Genomic DNA, 16,422 nt, shown 5'->3' with positions numbered 1-16,422 from the left:
TTCTGTAAGGGGATGTCCAGTTGCTTACAGATGGACTTTAGGTCTCACTCTGCATTCCCCCTCATTCACAATGATAATTAATTTTTGTTTTAGGTAATTGATGCCTGATACCTGATCCTATTGACACTTTATGATCACACAGGCTGGTGTGTTCTTCCATGTGGGCTTTATTGCTTCTGAACTACATGGCCTCTTGTTTACTTTCAAGCTTTGAAGCCCCCTGACGCTATATCTTTTGATAGTTGGGCACCATCAGCTTTCTTCACCACCTTTGTTTATGAACACATTTGTCTTCAGCGATCATATCACTAAGGTGGGCACACAATTATATGATTTTTTTTGTTCTTTGATGCCTGATCCCTTTGACACCTTGTGGTCATATAGGCTCTTGTGCTTCTTCCATGTGGACTTTGTTGCTTCTGAGCTAGATGGCCACTTGTTTATTTTCAAGCCTTAATAATTGATTCCTCAAATTCAAATTCGTAAATACAAGATGTTAGGGCTTCAACATGCCCAGCCCACTGGAATGGAGTTAATTTTGACTTACAGTGACTCTGTACAGGATTTCAGACCCTGCACATTTTTACAGGAGTGGATGACCTCAACTTTCTCAACTGGAGAAACATGAGTTTGAACAGCCAGCCTTTCAGTTAGCATCACAGTGCCTAACTGACAGCATCACCAGGGCATTTAGGACTTCGGTACAGATATGTGTTATTTAATGTCAGGCTAAGTTTGATAAATAGAATATTATTTCAATTGGACATTTTAAGAACACCATAGTATATACGGCAGTCCTCAAAGTTAAATTCAGTAAAGGCTAGTAGATGATTCAAATCCACTAGACCAAGGGTGAGTAAACTTTTGAGACTGAAAGCCATTCTTGTCCTCATAACAATTTAAAAATTACTTGAGACATAAATATATTTTACCAACAATTGAAGTCACCATTATCTGAATAATATCATTTAAACTTTTAAAAAATTAAAATATTGTATTATTTTTGCTCTCAATTTTATTCAGAGTCATATGTATGGACAAAATCACATAGCCCTCTTCAGCTGTAGTGCTGAGACAAAGAGCACGTTGCCCTGTACTAAAGAGTTTCCACGAGCTGGGTTGAGTGGCTAGAGCAGGCCAGCCTCACTGGTGACCAGCTGAATCAGGCAGGGGCTGTAACGACAGGAGAATGGGATTTTGTGCATATCAGGTATGAAGGGATAGTGCTCACAGGGCCAGGAGATAAGGTGCTGGGAAGAGATCAAGAACAGGTTTGGGAAACTAAAACTGAGGATGGCAGTGGTTGCCTTGTCAGCCATTGATCTATTTGTGAGGACAGTTCCTGATCATGTGTGGCCATCACATGTACCCAGGCCCTTCTGCCTGCACTACAAGTTTCCATGACAACAGTGGAAGATTTGAGGCCTGTGCTCCCCTGAGACTTCGGAGTAAAAGCCTGCAGGGATGCTGAGCATGTGAATGAAGCCAAGGGACAAGGAAGGAGTGAGGCTTGGGTTGCAGCCTGGAACACTGCTCCTCACTTACTTTGGGGTATTGTTTAGACATTTTCCAGACACATGTTTACTTTTGCATACCTGTATCTTGGGGAGGGGGGGGTAAATAACTCAATTTGTAACACTGTGAAAAATCTATATGTTCATACATTTGATCATTCATATGAAATAGAATAAACAGAAATATTCCAAAAAGAAAATCCTTGCCAAGATCATTTCTGATAGTTTAAAAAGCATTAAAAATAAAATAACTGCAAATATCTACAATCTCTTTCATAAAATAGAAGAGAACTTTATCAAAACAAATAACTTTTGCTTTACAAAGATATTGTTAAGTGCCAACAAGCAAAGCCACAGATTGGAAAAACATTTGCAAGTTGACAGTATGATAAAGCATTTGCATTTAAAACATATAAAGGAATTTAAAATATCAACAATACGAAAGTAAAAAGTGGCCATGCATCCGAACAGATTACTTCCCAAAAAAGATAGGCTATCTTCCTCACTCATGTGTAGATTCCATAAGTATATGAGACAGTTGAAAAAAGAAGTCATAATTTATTTCACAAAGAGACATCTTTATTCCTGAACAATTATAATTAAGTCTTCTGCTGCAGATTTTCAAATGGAATACATTTTTAATTTATCTTTTTCCCTATGTAGGAAATTTTCAATATTTATCAATTTGATCATTTTCAAGTGTGCAAGCTGAGGTTTTCCTTAAAAGTCATTCCTATTGCTCTTTCAAACGGCAGTTTTCTGATGATAAAAAATAAAATTGTAACTGGATCTTTCCTCCTGAAAACAGGAGGTGAGGACACATAAATCAGTGTCAAGGCATCAATCTGCCATGTCAGAAGGGGTCCACACACCTTCTGTGTTGATGGGCCTTCTGGCACGGCAGAGGCTGCCTCCACCTACTACATTCCACTCTCTTTTCCCTTTTCATGGTTTGCTGCTACATATTCATTTCCAGTACATCTGTCTCCTAAACAAACACTAGTGGATCTTTATCATTATTATTTTGGTATTTCTTCTTTCCTTATTTATTCTATCATTTTATTGTGAATTGAGTGAAGGTTTAAGGAGTAAATCATTTTTCCAATTTTCCACACTTAATTTTCCAAGTAAATCATTTTCCATTTTCCACACATGTTTTGCTTCATATCATTGAGTGTAATCTGCATACTTTATTTACTTATCCCATTTCTTCCTAATGTTTACCACTTCTTTTCAACCTTTTCTAGCCTTTTATGTCTTTTCAAATTTTTCTTGGGTAAATGCTGCCCTTTTAATCTGTTTAGCCATTTTGACTGTGAATTCAGTGGAGGTATACAGAGGAGGTTAGTTTCCCATTCAATAATTTACACATTTTGTTTTTGGCATTGATTACAATGCTTACAATCTAATATCACTTAACTTATGGTAATTCCTCCATGTGCTGTCCATTCCTCAATCCTCTATCCCCCTAACCTCTTGCCTTCTGCATTTGGTGCTGGGGTAATTGATACCGATTTGTTCTAAAAGAGATACTCTGTCTAGTTTTCGTGCATGTTAGTGACTCCACAGGTCTGTCTGAATAGGACAGGCTGGATGAACTATCTGGAGGAAAAACAACGGGACCGACAGTTCTGGGGGGACTTGGGGTGGGGGGGTAGGGGGGGTAAGGAAGTGGTGTTAACAAACCCAGGGACAAGGGAAAAACATGGGACCCCAAATGGTAGAGAAGGGGGAGTGGCAGGCCTGGTGGGAAATGATCAAGGGTAAGGTTGCTTAGAGAAGAGGTATACTCTAGCCCAGGTGGCGATGAAGCATGGTAGTAGGGCAGGAGGAAAGTCAAGGGAGATGGAGGAAAGATCTAGGAGTCAAGGGCATTCATGGAGGTCTAGACAAAGACATGTACATGCAAATATATATGGGAGGATGGGGAAATAGATCTATGTGTCTATATTTATAGGTCAAATATTAAGGTGGCGGAAGGACCTTGGGCCTCTACTCAAACACTCCCTCAATGCATGAACACCTTCTTTTATTAAATTGGAACTCTATGATGCTCACTCTCCTGACACAACGGCTGGAGCCAAAGTGGGTGAACAAGTAAATGTGGTGAAGAAAGCTGATGGTGCCCGGCAATCAAAAGAGATAGTGACTGGGGTCTTAAAGGCTTGAAGATAAACAAGCGGCCATCTAGCTCAGAAGCAACAAAGTCCACATGGAAGAACACACCAGCCTGTGTGATCGAGTGGTCCCAAAGGGATCAGTTACCAGGCATCAAAGAACAAAAAATCATATCATTGACTGCACACCTCCATGATAGGATCGCTGAAGACAAATGGGTGCATAAGCAAATGTGGTGAAGAAAGCTGATGGTGCCCGGCTATCAAAAGAGATAGTGTCTGGGGTCTTAAAGGCTTGAAGGTGAACAAGCGGCCATCTAGCTCAGAAGCAAATAAGCCCACATGGAAGAAGCACACCGGCCAGTGCGATCACGAGGTGCCCAAGGGACCAGGTACAAGGCATCATGCAAAAAAAAATAAGATATAAGTGTGTGTATGTACATGTATATATGTATGTATATATATGTATATATATCATATTAAATGAAGGGGGAAGGGCAGAGTGGAGACCCAAGGCCCAAGTGTCGACCAATGGAGATTCCCTCATAGAGGGGTTTAGGAGAGGAGATGGGTTAATTAGGGTGTGAGGTAGTACCGATGAAGAACACAGCTTTCCCCCAGATCCTGGATGCTTCCTCCCCCCAACTACCATGATCCGAATTCTACCTTGCAGGGCTGGATAGGACAGAGGCTGTACACTGGGGTTGGAGGTACAGGGTGGATGATACCTTCAGGACCAAGGGTGTGAGGGACGATGCTGGGAGAGTGGAGGGTGAGTGGGTTGGAAAGGGGGAAGTGATTACAAGGATCCACATGTGACCTCTTCCCTGGGAGAGGGACAGCAGAGAAGGGGGGAAGGGAGACTCCGGATAGGGCAAGATATGACAAAACAACGATGTATAAATTACCAAGGGCATATGAGGGAGGGGGGAATGGAGAGGGAGGGGAAAAAAAAAGAGGACCTGATGCAAGGGGCTTAAGTGGAGAGCAAATGCCTTGAGAATGATTGGGGCAGAGAATGTATGGATGTGCTTTATACAATTGATGTATGTATATGTATGGATTGTGGTAAGAGTTGTATGAGTCCCTAATAAAATGTAAAAGAAGAAAAGAGAAAAAAATGATTAGGGCAAAGACTGTACAGATGTGCTTTATACAATTGATGTATGTATATGTATGAACTGTGAAAAGAATTGTATGAGCCCCAATAAATTGTTAAAAAAAAGAGATAATGAATAAAGAAGATCAAAGATAAATAAGTCATTTGATTTACGGTATTAGTGAATAAAAGTGAATATATCATGTAGTATCAGAAGAACAAACTAATCTGTTTCGAAGAAGTACAACTGTAATGGTCCTTGGAAATGGGGGTGGTTTGACCATCTCTCAAGTACTTTGGGCAGGTTACCAGCAGGGCCAAGTCTCTGGAGAAATGGATCATGCTTGGTAAAAAGTAAACAGAATGGTCTTAAGGAGATACAGTGGCATTGTGCATGCAACAATCTCTTAAGCATAGCCATGGTTGTGTAGATGGCACAGGACTGCGAAGTGCTCCTTGTATTGAAAGTAAGACACTACCAGTCAGAAGCTACTTGATGGAATGGAACAACAACAAATTAATGTAGAGATTCCTAGGTTTAGTTTTGGAATCGCTGCATGTTGAAAATATTTAAGTGCTGGGATCATAGATTGGAGGGTCATATGCAGGGGTACTTTGGGAGAAAATCCTCATGATCTGCTTCCAAAATTAACGACAGAAAATCTTACAAATCACAATCATGCCCTTACACACACAGAATGGCCGTAAGTCACAATCAACTAAGAAATTAGTTTGGTTAATTTAAGTCTTACTGTAGACCCTTCGAATCAGGATATTGGTTATTCAAATGCAGAATATTTACCTTAAATAGGGTTTTCAGGTGATTCAGATACACACTAGTCTATAAAGTCCCCTTTATCCAGTGATAAAACAATATTTTGAAATGAGATTATACAATTAAACCAAATTCAAAATAAAGACACTACCACACATTTAATTATTTTTTTCAAAATTTCTTTTTACAATATTTTGGTGACAATATGCTCCAATTAACTAGAGGGCTTCATAATTAAATAGGTAAACAGTATTAAAAGATAATTACATGTACACACCAACTTTTTGAAGCCTTCTCCTAATTTCAACATTTGTCCATGTACAATTCAGAGACATTAAATAGATTCTACAGATTGTATAAACTTTCTCACCATCCATCTTCAAATTGTTCCACAAGCACTGCTTTAAATGTACTGCCCATCGGCTACTTCTACATACATATATACAGAAAATTCTTTAATAGAGAGTAATGCTCAAGGAGGGCATACCTTACCTCTTTAAAAAGACTGTTTGGGATCAAGGAAGACTACCAAAGATAGTTTGGGATGAGTTTCAGAATTTAAAGATTACCTCAGATCAGTATTTGGGGGGTCGTTCAGCCTCACTGTTACCAATGTACATTTGAGATATAAGTTAGCAGGAGTCAAAACTTTGAGTCCTAATTCTAGACTAAATTATCTACACTATATGTTAGCAGGTTTTTTGACTCTCACTGAAATTAGTTTTGCAATAGGGATAGATAATTGTGATTATGTGAACCATTCTTCTGGAAAAAAGATGTGGCCTTCTGTTTTCACTAATATTCACAGCCTGAGAAACACTGGGTGGTGGTTGTGCTTTGTTCTGCTGTGAAGTAGAATCAACTAAACCACAATGGGGCTTTCTTCATGTCTGAATCTTTTGTAATAAAAGAAAGCTCCTAATCCCTTCCACAAAAAAAGAACAAATTTACTTAATTCTTTATTGTATCTGTCTGAGTTTACAAAACTATTGCATATACCATATATATATATATATATATATATATATATATATATATATATATATATATATATAGCATTCTCAGGCCAAACACAATAACAAATTGAAAACCACAATGATCTATATCACAGACACAAAATTGTAACTTAAAGAAAATGCATAATTCCTGAAAATTAGAGAGTAATAGGCACAGTTTCCAACATTTAATGCCATTAAAATATATATTTTTAATATTTTTTCATTCTCTGTGTCAAGATATAACAGCCTCAATATTAACTTCCTCTAGATATATATTCCTTAGGATTGTCCCCAAGCTACATGTATCTCAGATAATCAGTAACTCTACCATCCTCACTAAATCTTCTTTCTCTTTTTTATTAGATTGAAGTGCCAGCTGTTAAAATGATATATTTGTTTATATGTCCATCTCCCATAATAAAACATAATATCCTGAAACCATATACTACCCAATTATTTGGCATTTATTAGCAGTACCTTGAGAAAATATTGTTGAATATAACCAAGTTAACAGTTCTAGATAAAGAAGAATTAGAAATGGAGAATATCTAAAGCACAACATAATGGTTGTTTCAGTCAGTGACAGGTACAATCAAAGCTATGCTTTGGAATCACAGCAGAAATAAATACAGATATCAAATAATAAAAAATAGAGTTCATGGTCAACAACTAAAACAATTGTTAGATAAATAATAATATCAAATATTTATTAAATTCTATGCGTCCAGAGCTGGTGTTTTTATGTATTTTTATGAATAGATGTATTTAATACTCCCCAAACATCATGAAAGTGGTATTATCATTTTATTATTAAGAAAATGAGCACAAATGACATGCCAAATGCAAACTTTTCAAGGAGATTTATGCTGCTTTTGAATGCATAGAGTACAATTCTGGAGCTTAATCTTTAACAAATATACTCAAACCCATCACAAATCAACCTGCAAAATAAATAATTTGATAAAATAAAATATTAATAGCCAATGTGGACTAAAGTATTGTAAAACTTTTGGTTACATTATTTGTTTTTGAAAATACAAATGCTTATTGTTCTGAAAATTATTTTCTGCCACAATGATCAATCTGCATGAAAGGTTTTGGCAACTTCATTAAAAAATGTAATGATGCTGTCAAATACCTAAATGAAATGTTAATCTACAAGGAATGAATTCTATCATGCACAAAAATGGGTCAAAACCTGTCCACATATATGCTGAGTAGAACATAGAGGCAAATTGATTTTTGTTCTTCTTATTCATACTGAGACTTCCAGCTCATATTTCTGATTATAGATGTAATTTGAGTTGAACTAGATGGTAGTGCCTGTTTTTATGGTTCCCAACTGTTAGAGCCCAGGAATTAGTTGACAATATATATGAATGTTAAAAAATTAACAAATATTAGATTAAACACATATTAGTCAGAACTTAGAAAATTCTCATAATAAATGGACATTATGAGACATAAATAATGCTGAAAATTTGTCTATTTCTAGTTAAATAGTTTTCAAATCTTAGTAATAATGATCACTGAATATTATGTATATCTGTGCTGAAAGTTTCCTCTTTAGCATAATTCACAGGAATTGTATCTTGATGCACAATGCTGTCTATGCTCGTGCAGTTGGTATACCCACCCAAAGAACAGTTAATACAAATATTGCTCAAATTTACCCACAAAGCACTAAAACTAATTATGCAGAGAATTATGAATTCTACCAAAATTTGTATTCTAAAATTGATCTAAAAAACAGTCAAAGTACATTAATAATTACTGGTGATTGGAATGCATCACTTAAGGACAAATTGGAAGTGTCAGTAATTGGAAGACGGGGCTGGATTGATGGAAATGAAGATGGCGATCTCGTCGGAATTTTAGAATACTAATGACTTCTTCAGTGCATATACCTATTTTCCAGAAACATGAGTAGTCATTACACACATGAACTCGCCAGATTAAAACAGGAATGAAAGAGGCTTCATCTGTAGGAAGAGATGATGGAAGAGCTCAACATCACCAGCCAAAACAAAGACAAAGGCCTCCCACTGAGCCATCAATTGCTCATATGCAAGTCAGGTTGAAGCTGAAGAAAATTAAAACAAGTTCACAAGTGCCAACAGACGACCTCATTAAAATTAGAGATCATTTTACTAGCAGATTGGATGCCTTAAACAGCAGTGATTGAAGATCAGACAAATTGTGAAATGGCATCATGAAATCAAGCATGAAGAAAGCAAAAGTAATATAACAATAACAACAAAAAAGACCAATACAAATATCAGAAGAAACCTGAAACTTCCTCTTGGATGAATAAAACGCTAAATCAACCAAGGGCTCTAGTAGAAAGAAAATATTTTGGCAGTGTTGATGGCAACATATGTCCAAGAATGCTTAATACAAGCACAGATGATAGAGAGGAGGGAGGGAGCTGCGTTGAGGGCATTGCCTATAAAGAACGCTCCAGGAATGGATGAAATACAACCAATTGATAGAGAACTGGAAGCCCTGGTCTGTATTAAGAAAGGTAGAAGGCAGACAACTGAAGAGAAGAGATATGTACGAGGGGGTACCCCACCAAAACCAATTTTTGAAGCCATGTATTTAAATTTTTTACAAAACAACCTTATCACCTTCAAAGCACTCTTCATTGTACTTAATACATTTGCCAAATCTGTGATTCCATCCTATTTGGATGGCTGACAGCACCTTTCTTGGTTTTTTTTTCTTCACGTCTTCGAGATTGTCAAATCACTGTCCTGTCATGTCTCTGCATTCACGGAAACAAAAGGAAGTTGAATGGAATGATCAGGTGAGTAAGCTGCATGGGGAAAAAGAGACATTCTGTTTTTTTCCAAAAATGAGCTCTGAGATGGCTGCGTGAGCAGGTGCATTGTCGTAGTGGCAAAACCAGTCCCTTGTCTGCCACAAACAAGGTCTTTTTCTAGTCTCACACTGCTACACAATCTTTTCAGAACCTCTAAATAGAAAGCTTGATTAACTCTCTGACCTGGTGGAACAAAAACTCCAAATTCACTACCACTCGACATTTTCATTCATTTGGGAAGTTGATGGACATCTGTAACAGGTTTGTCACCGCTCAACACTTCACCTTCGAAACGAGAAAACCAACCACACACTAATTGTTCCCGCAGGGCTCTCCTTTTAAGCTGAGTTCAACATCACCACAGTTTCTGTGGCATTTTTCCCGAGCCGCCCACAGTTCCCCTAAATTGGCCATCACAAAAATCAGCTTCTAGAGAAACTGCTGTCTTTCACGGGAAATGGTAAACAGGATTCACTTGTGTGCCATCCTGCTGTGCATAACATGAGCCCTTTGAGAAGTTAACAGGGATAGAGGGAGTGTGTGTGAGGGGGCGGAGCTGGAGGGTGGAAACTCAGTATCAGCAAGGGCTGATAAGACAGCATGTCCTCTGAACCCAAGATCCAGGAGCAGTGAAATCTCTGGTTCCAGATGGCATCAGAGGAGCAGCAGTAGAACCAGGATGCAGAGCACGGAGCAGATCAATGGACTTCCCCACCCACAGAACAAGGTAAAACGAGTGTGCTTATACAGGAAGCTGGCTTGCGGAATGGGGTGCCTGTAGGCACATGATTGAGGAAGTGGACTTGCTGATCCAAGGAAGTGGAGCTTAGGGGATCGGGTGCCTCTGGGAACTTAATTCAGGGATCTGGAATTGCTGATGACTCACCAAGCTTGAGCTGAATACCTTTAGTTGAAGTTTGTTGCGGAGTGGTACACCCCTGTGGGCACTTATTAGCAGACCTGGAAGAACTTTATAATGTGTCCTGATAAACAATTCAACCCTGAGCATTTTTTAAACTGGTGTTGTTGTTAGGTGTCATTGAGTCATTCCAACCCATAGTCACCTTATATACCGGCACGACAGCTTGTCCATTTCCAGAATAAACCCATGAATCAAGAATTTTGTCTGTAAGTCTTGTGTAGCCACTGCAATGTATATTAAGACCTAGTGACGAAGCAGTGAACATTAATGAAGACAACGTGCATTTCTATTTCAATATTTCACTGGGACCAAAATTACTAAATTTAAAGTCATTATGCTCACCTTCCAACCTGTATATTCTCCTTTGTTTATGCATAAGTAAATAAATCCAACATGGACACTTACTACACACTCTAGACTCATAATGTTTTAATTGATTTTTCTGTGCATGTATTTCCTGTGCTAAGAGTAAACCTAAAGCCCATTGATGCAATCGCCTATACCCTAGCAAAATCTATCCGTTTTTTGCCAGTCTTATCCCATATGCATATCAAGAGAAATGCCTTAACCCACTGCCTCATCTTTTCTCTAATGCGCATCTTTCTTTCCTCAACACCATTTTCTAAAGTAGAGCAGGAATTAACTACAGCTATAAAATTTTACAAACTACAAATAGGTTATAATTGCAATTTCAGTTACTTTAAAATGTTTTGCTTCTTTGTTAGCTCCAGAATAATGGGACCTTTCTTTACAAGGCTGTAGATAAGACCTCAAATCATCTCTTATGTCATAATACAATTATCACATTTTATGCTTCAGTCACATTAAATTTTAACTTCCCCAAATGTGTCATACTCTTCTACCTGGTCTGAGTCTCTGAAGATACTATTCAATTTACATAAATTTACATTCCAACATTTGACATGTATTCATTTTGTTATTCTTTATTTCTTTACTCCGATGACTCTTTCTCCAAGAAACCAATCTTAATATCCAAATTAAGTGTTATTATAATGCATTGCAATAATATACAGGATTGTTATCAGGACAGAACTACTTATATAGATATTACAAGTTCTGTTCTCTCTATGATACAACTCTAAATTCTAATCATAATGGGAAAAAAGACCAAGTTTATATATTCAGAGATTGGTAGAGTCCTTCTTACATATAGTCTTCATAGGACATAGATAACGATTGATTTCACGCTAGCTTCCTGGTCTAGCAGGATCATGATGAGAGTATCTATTCCTGGAAAGAGTTATAGTCTCAGAAACGCTGGGGAGCAGTTCTGCTTTGTTGCTATGAGTCAGAATCAAAAGTGGGTTTGAGACTTGGGTACCTATTCGAATCAAAAGGAACTCAGGTGGCACAGAGGAGTGTGCATTATGTTGCTAATCACAAGGTCAACGTTTCAAACCCACAGTCACTTTGCAGGAGAAGATGACCCCTTCTGCTCCCAGAAAGGTATACAGCACTGGGAACCCATCGGGGTACTTCTACTTTGTCTTACAGGGTTAATATGAGTCACTATGGATTTGATGATGGTAAGTTTTTCTTTTCTTAAATTTTTTTTCATTGATAATTGTAGTTAATTTTGAAAAAGCATATATAGAGGATGCGTTTGTCACTGTTCACATAGGAAAAAGGCCCCGATAAAATGCCATTAGCAAAAGCAAAGAGATGGAAACATTTGAAAAACAAAATTTTACTGACTAGCTTTATCCATTAATCTTGAAGAATTGAATAATTAGTTTCAAGCGTCTATCTGTTGCATAAAATTAATTTTCTAATATTATTTTTAAAATATGGGAAAGGTTATGATCATGAGCACTCTATTCAATTACTTTACTGACCATATAGGAAATGAGGTTAAAATATTTCTTTTAAAAAGAAAAAAGAACTTCTCTGGGAACATAAGCTATTATTTAAAGATTATTAAACTTAGAGGGTTATGTCCATGGATAGTATTAAATTCTGTTGTTTAGCATTAGAACATAATGTGCAGTTTGAAAAAATAAATATGCAAAACATCAAAAACTGCCAAAATTATTTTTATATTAATTTTATATTTTCTAAGGAACAATGATTTGCTATTATATTACAATATTCTATAGTTATTCTTCTTCTCATCCTTATATATTAGGGAATAATTGTTTAATGTCATTTAACACAAAATTACTGATATTATATTTTTAAATTTTATTAAGAGAAATATAAAGAAATACCGTCACCTATATGTCTTGATTTTGGTGATGCCGGTGCAGATTAAAATATACACATCAAATAAGTACAAATATCCCTTGCAAAAATGCATTTTTAGAACTAAATACATATTTACTTTTAAAATATTCAGTGAAATACAATATATGTGTGAAACCTAAAATGTATGTGAATTTTCAAGGTATTAAAATAAATATACACATTTATGCTTTGGTATTTTAAAGGGACTATCTTACCAGCAGTATATATGATGTCATCCTTCTTACGTCAATCAGTGTCATATTACAATTATATATCTATATGTTGCTGTTATGTTGTTAGGTGCTGCTCATTTAATTGTGACCTGCAGTTCACTCATAAAACAGAAGGGCACACTGTAGCTCACTGATAATCAGTCCTATATTTTAGCCCACAGTGGAAACCATAACTTCCAGCCATCTCTTTAAAATCTTCCTGTACTTCCCTTTACCTAGTATGGCGTCCTGCTCTCAGAACTGCACCCTTCTGATAACATGAGATAAAAACCTCACTATTAATGATTATAATAAATATTCTAACTTTATATATTTAAATAAATATGTATCCTTTCTTTTGGCAACCTATTCTTTACCAGCCCCATAATTATAATGCATCCATCTTCTTTGGTCTTTCTTATTAATTGTACAGATTTGGGAAGAATTGAAGTGATTGAACATACAATGGGTCACTTTAATTTTAATCATCAAAGTAACATTTTTGGGTTTTTACATTTAACATTGGTCTTTGGCAGCAGTTTTGCCCAATATAATATGTCATTTTTGACTTCTATTTGCATGGACATTAATTATGATATCAAAATATAATTCATATAGGAATTATTGAATTTTGAAGAAAAATAAAATAATCTAAATTTAACAATCCTTCTGATTAATTATAGTCAATATGAATTAAACTCATAGAGGAATTTTTTTAAAATAATTTTATTTTCCTACTCTATTTTTTTATTCATTAGGACCACACCTATCTTTTCATATCTCTCTTTTTGATTCTATTGTTCATACTTCTTTTATTTTCAGAAGGTTCATCTTATCTTTTTCCTCGTAGTAATTGTTGCAATGTTTAAATTTCCTCAGTAACTATAGTGGTTTCTGAACTAATGCTACCTCATTAGTTAAAGTTCCTGGTTTTGGCAGAACAGCCAAGGTAAGCCTCATTCTTTATACTCTGTTTACTCTTTTCGTGCCTGGACAAATGCAGGCTTTTTAGTTCGTAGACATGAAGTGTCAGCAAACTATCCTAGCTGATTGAAAATAATGCTCTAGAAATTTTGAGACTCCAGATACAATGAGAGTGATTAGTACTAGAGATAGTCCAATAGTCCTGTCTCAAAGGCAAAAAATATATTATTCATTACTTGAGATCAATAACTATGTAAAATATTTATTTTACCATTGATTTTGAATCTCCACAGACTCTATCTTCTCTTATTTAGTTTTAATCATGATGAATTTGCAAATGGATATTAATTGTATTATAAATATTTACATTTTTACATAAATTTTACCCACCTTTTGAAAACCTGTCACTGTTTTTCACTTTATCTAGTACATAATAAAAAAAATCACTTTGACAAGCAGTGGTATCAAAGAATCTATGGGAAAAATCATGACTGTTCTAAGGTTATATTAACAATTATAATCCGGTGATTTTTGTGTCAATATAGAGGCATAAAACAATAGGTATATTTTCCTCAAAAAGGTAATTAATATGATCTACTTTAAAAGTATAAAATATTTAATTTAATTTGTATATATGCATACATCAATTTAAAAATGCCGATTAATGTCATTTATTCAAATGCCTGAAACAACTCAAAAGTCCAACAATTATACAACAAAACATGAGATATATGCAGAAGGTGAATATGTTACAATAATAATTCATGAACTACTTCTAAAGGTAGCAACATGGTTGATTCCTACAAACATAATATTGGCAAAGGGATCCAGCCTCAAATATTGGTTACAGGATTCTGGAATCCACCAATCAAAATCACTAAATTTGGGAATCAGGATATTGTTATTGGGTGCCATAGAGTTGGTTCGATAATGACCCTATGTACAACAGAAGGAAACACTGCCCCGTCCTGCTCTCTTCATATAATTTTGCCATGTTGAATCCATTGTTCTGGCCAGCAGCTCCACCTGTCTCACTGACGATCTTCCTCTTGTCACTCTGTCTCCAGTGCATTTTCCTTTTCCAGGGACTCCTCCCTCCTGATAGTGTCCAAAGTATATGAGTTCAGATCTCAGTATGCTTATTCCTAAACACCACTAGTTATTCTTCAGAGCCAGCTTTGTTAGTTCTGGCAGTTCATGGTAGACATTTCTTTATTTTGCCACTATCACAATTCAAATTGGCCATTTCTTCATTTTCTTTCAATCATTAAAGAACATTTGCATGCACTGAAACTCAAAAACTCAAAAAGCACGGCCATTGAAGGAGGGCTGACTCACAGGAACCCCCTGTCGGTTTCCGAGACTGTAGCTGTTTATGACAGTAGCAAGTCCAGGTTTTCTCCTGTGGAGCTGCTGGGAGTTTTGAATCACTGACCGGTGCATTCATATAAGACCATAAAAAATACCCCGACTCTGGGTAGAATATTTTATTCTTCAATGGGATGTTTAAAACAAAAATATTCTAATGTATTTTATAGAGATATTTTACAGCATACTTGACCAAAGAAATATGTAGTTTGATTTCTTGATAGTTGATTCTATGATTATTGATTGTGGATCAAAGTAAAATGAATTCCTTCACAACGTTAATATGTCCGCAGTTTGTCAGTATGCTGATTATTGGTCCAGTTGTAGGAGATTCTCTTGACCTGTGTTGTCCATATTAAGGCCAGAGTCTCTAACAGCAGTAAAAGCTCCAAGCTATCTTCATTATCATCAAATAAGGTTATTTCCTCTGCATCTCACAAATTCTTACTGTTTTAATCCAAACCCAGTTCTTCTTCACACCGTCTACCATCAGTAATTATTGGTGAAGCATGCAGCTCATATCAGTGTAGTAAAAATGTACAGTCCTGATGCACACCGTTCTTGATTTAAAGCATAAAGGACTATGTTTTAATAATCAAATACTCGCTTATGCAGAAGTTCTGCATAAATACAATTAAGTATTCTGTAATTCATATTTTTCATAATGTTCTCCATGATATGTTTTGATCCACTCCATCAAATGTCTTTACATAGTCATTACAGAACCCATAAACATCTTTCTAGTACTCTTAATTTTCAGGCAAGATCCATGTAATGATTGTATCACATGTTCTAACCGTCTTCTAAATCCTGCCAGTACCATATCAGTGTACTGTTGCAAGAATTTTTAAATTATAGCAAATTTTACTTGTATTTAATATTAATGATATTGTTAGATGTTTTTCATATTCTGTTGGATCAACAACTATCTTTGAAAAGTGCACCAATGTGTATTTCCCCCAGGAAAATGTCCAGAGCTGTCCTCTAAATACCTATATAAAGACCTGTAAGCAATGTCAGTAAATTCAGGAATTTCCTTTTCTTAAAAATATGGAAATCAATATTCCATTAGTTCCTAGAGCCTTGTTTTTCAACAATCCCTTGAGTATAACTTGGTCATCTTCTTTCAAAGCTGTGGCTTCTTGATCATATACTACTCCATATAATACATCCTCAACTATTTGAACAACTATCAATTATTTTTGTTAGTGACTCTTGGAAATCCTTTCACATTCTTTGATGCTTTCTGAATCATTCATCATTTAACCCATAGAAATACGCGCCCAAACTCTAACTAAAAAACTCTCATCAATTCAATTATACTCATAGCAACCCTACAAGACAGAGTACGATTGTTCAATTGGACTTTTTAGATTATGAATCTTTATGGTAGTAAACTGCTTTCCATGACAGCAGCCTATCATT

Source organism: Tenrec ecaudatus, chromosome 1 (genome assembly GCF_050624435.1).
Source record: "Tenrec ecaudatus isolate mTenEca1 chromosome 1, mTenEca1.hap1, whole genome shotgun sequence".
Classification (NCBI taxonomy): domain Eukaryota; kingdom Metazoa; phylum Chordata; class Mammalia; order Afrosoricida; family Tenrecidae; genus Tenrec; species Tenrec ecaudatus.
This window is presented reverse-complemented; position numbering follows the sequence as displayed.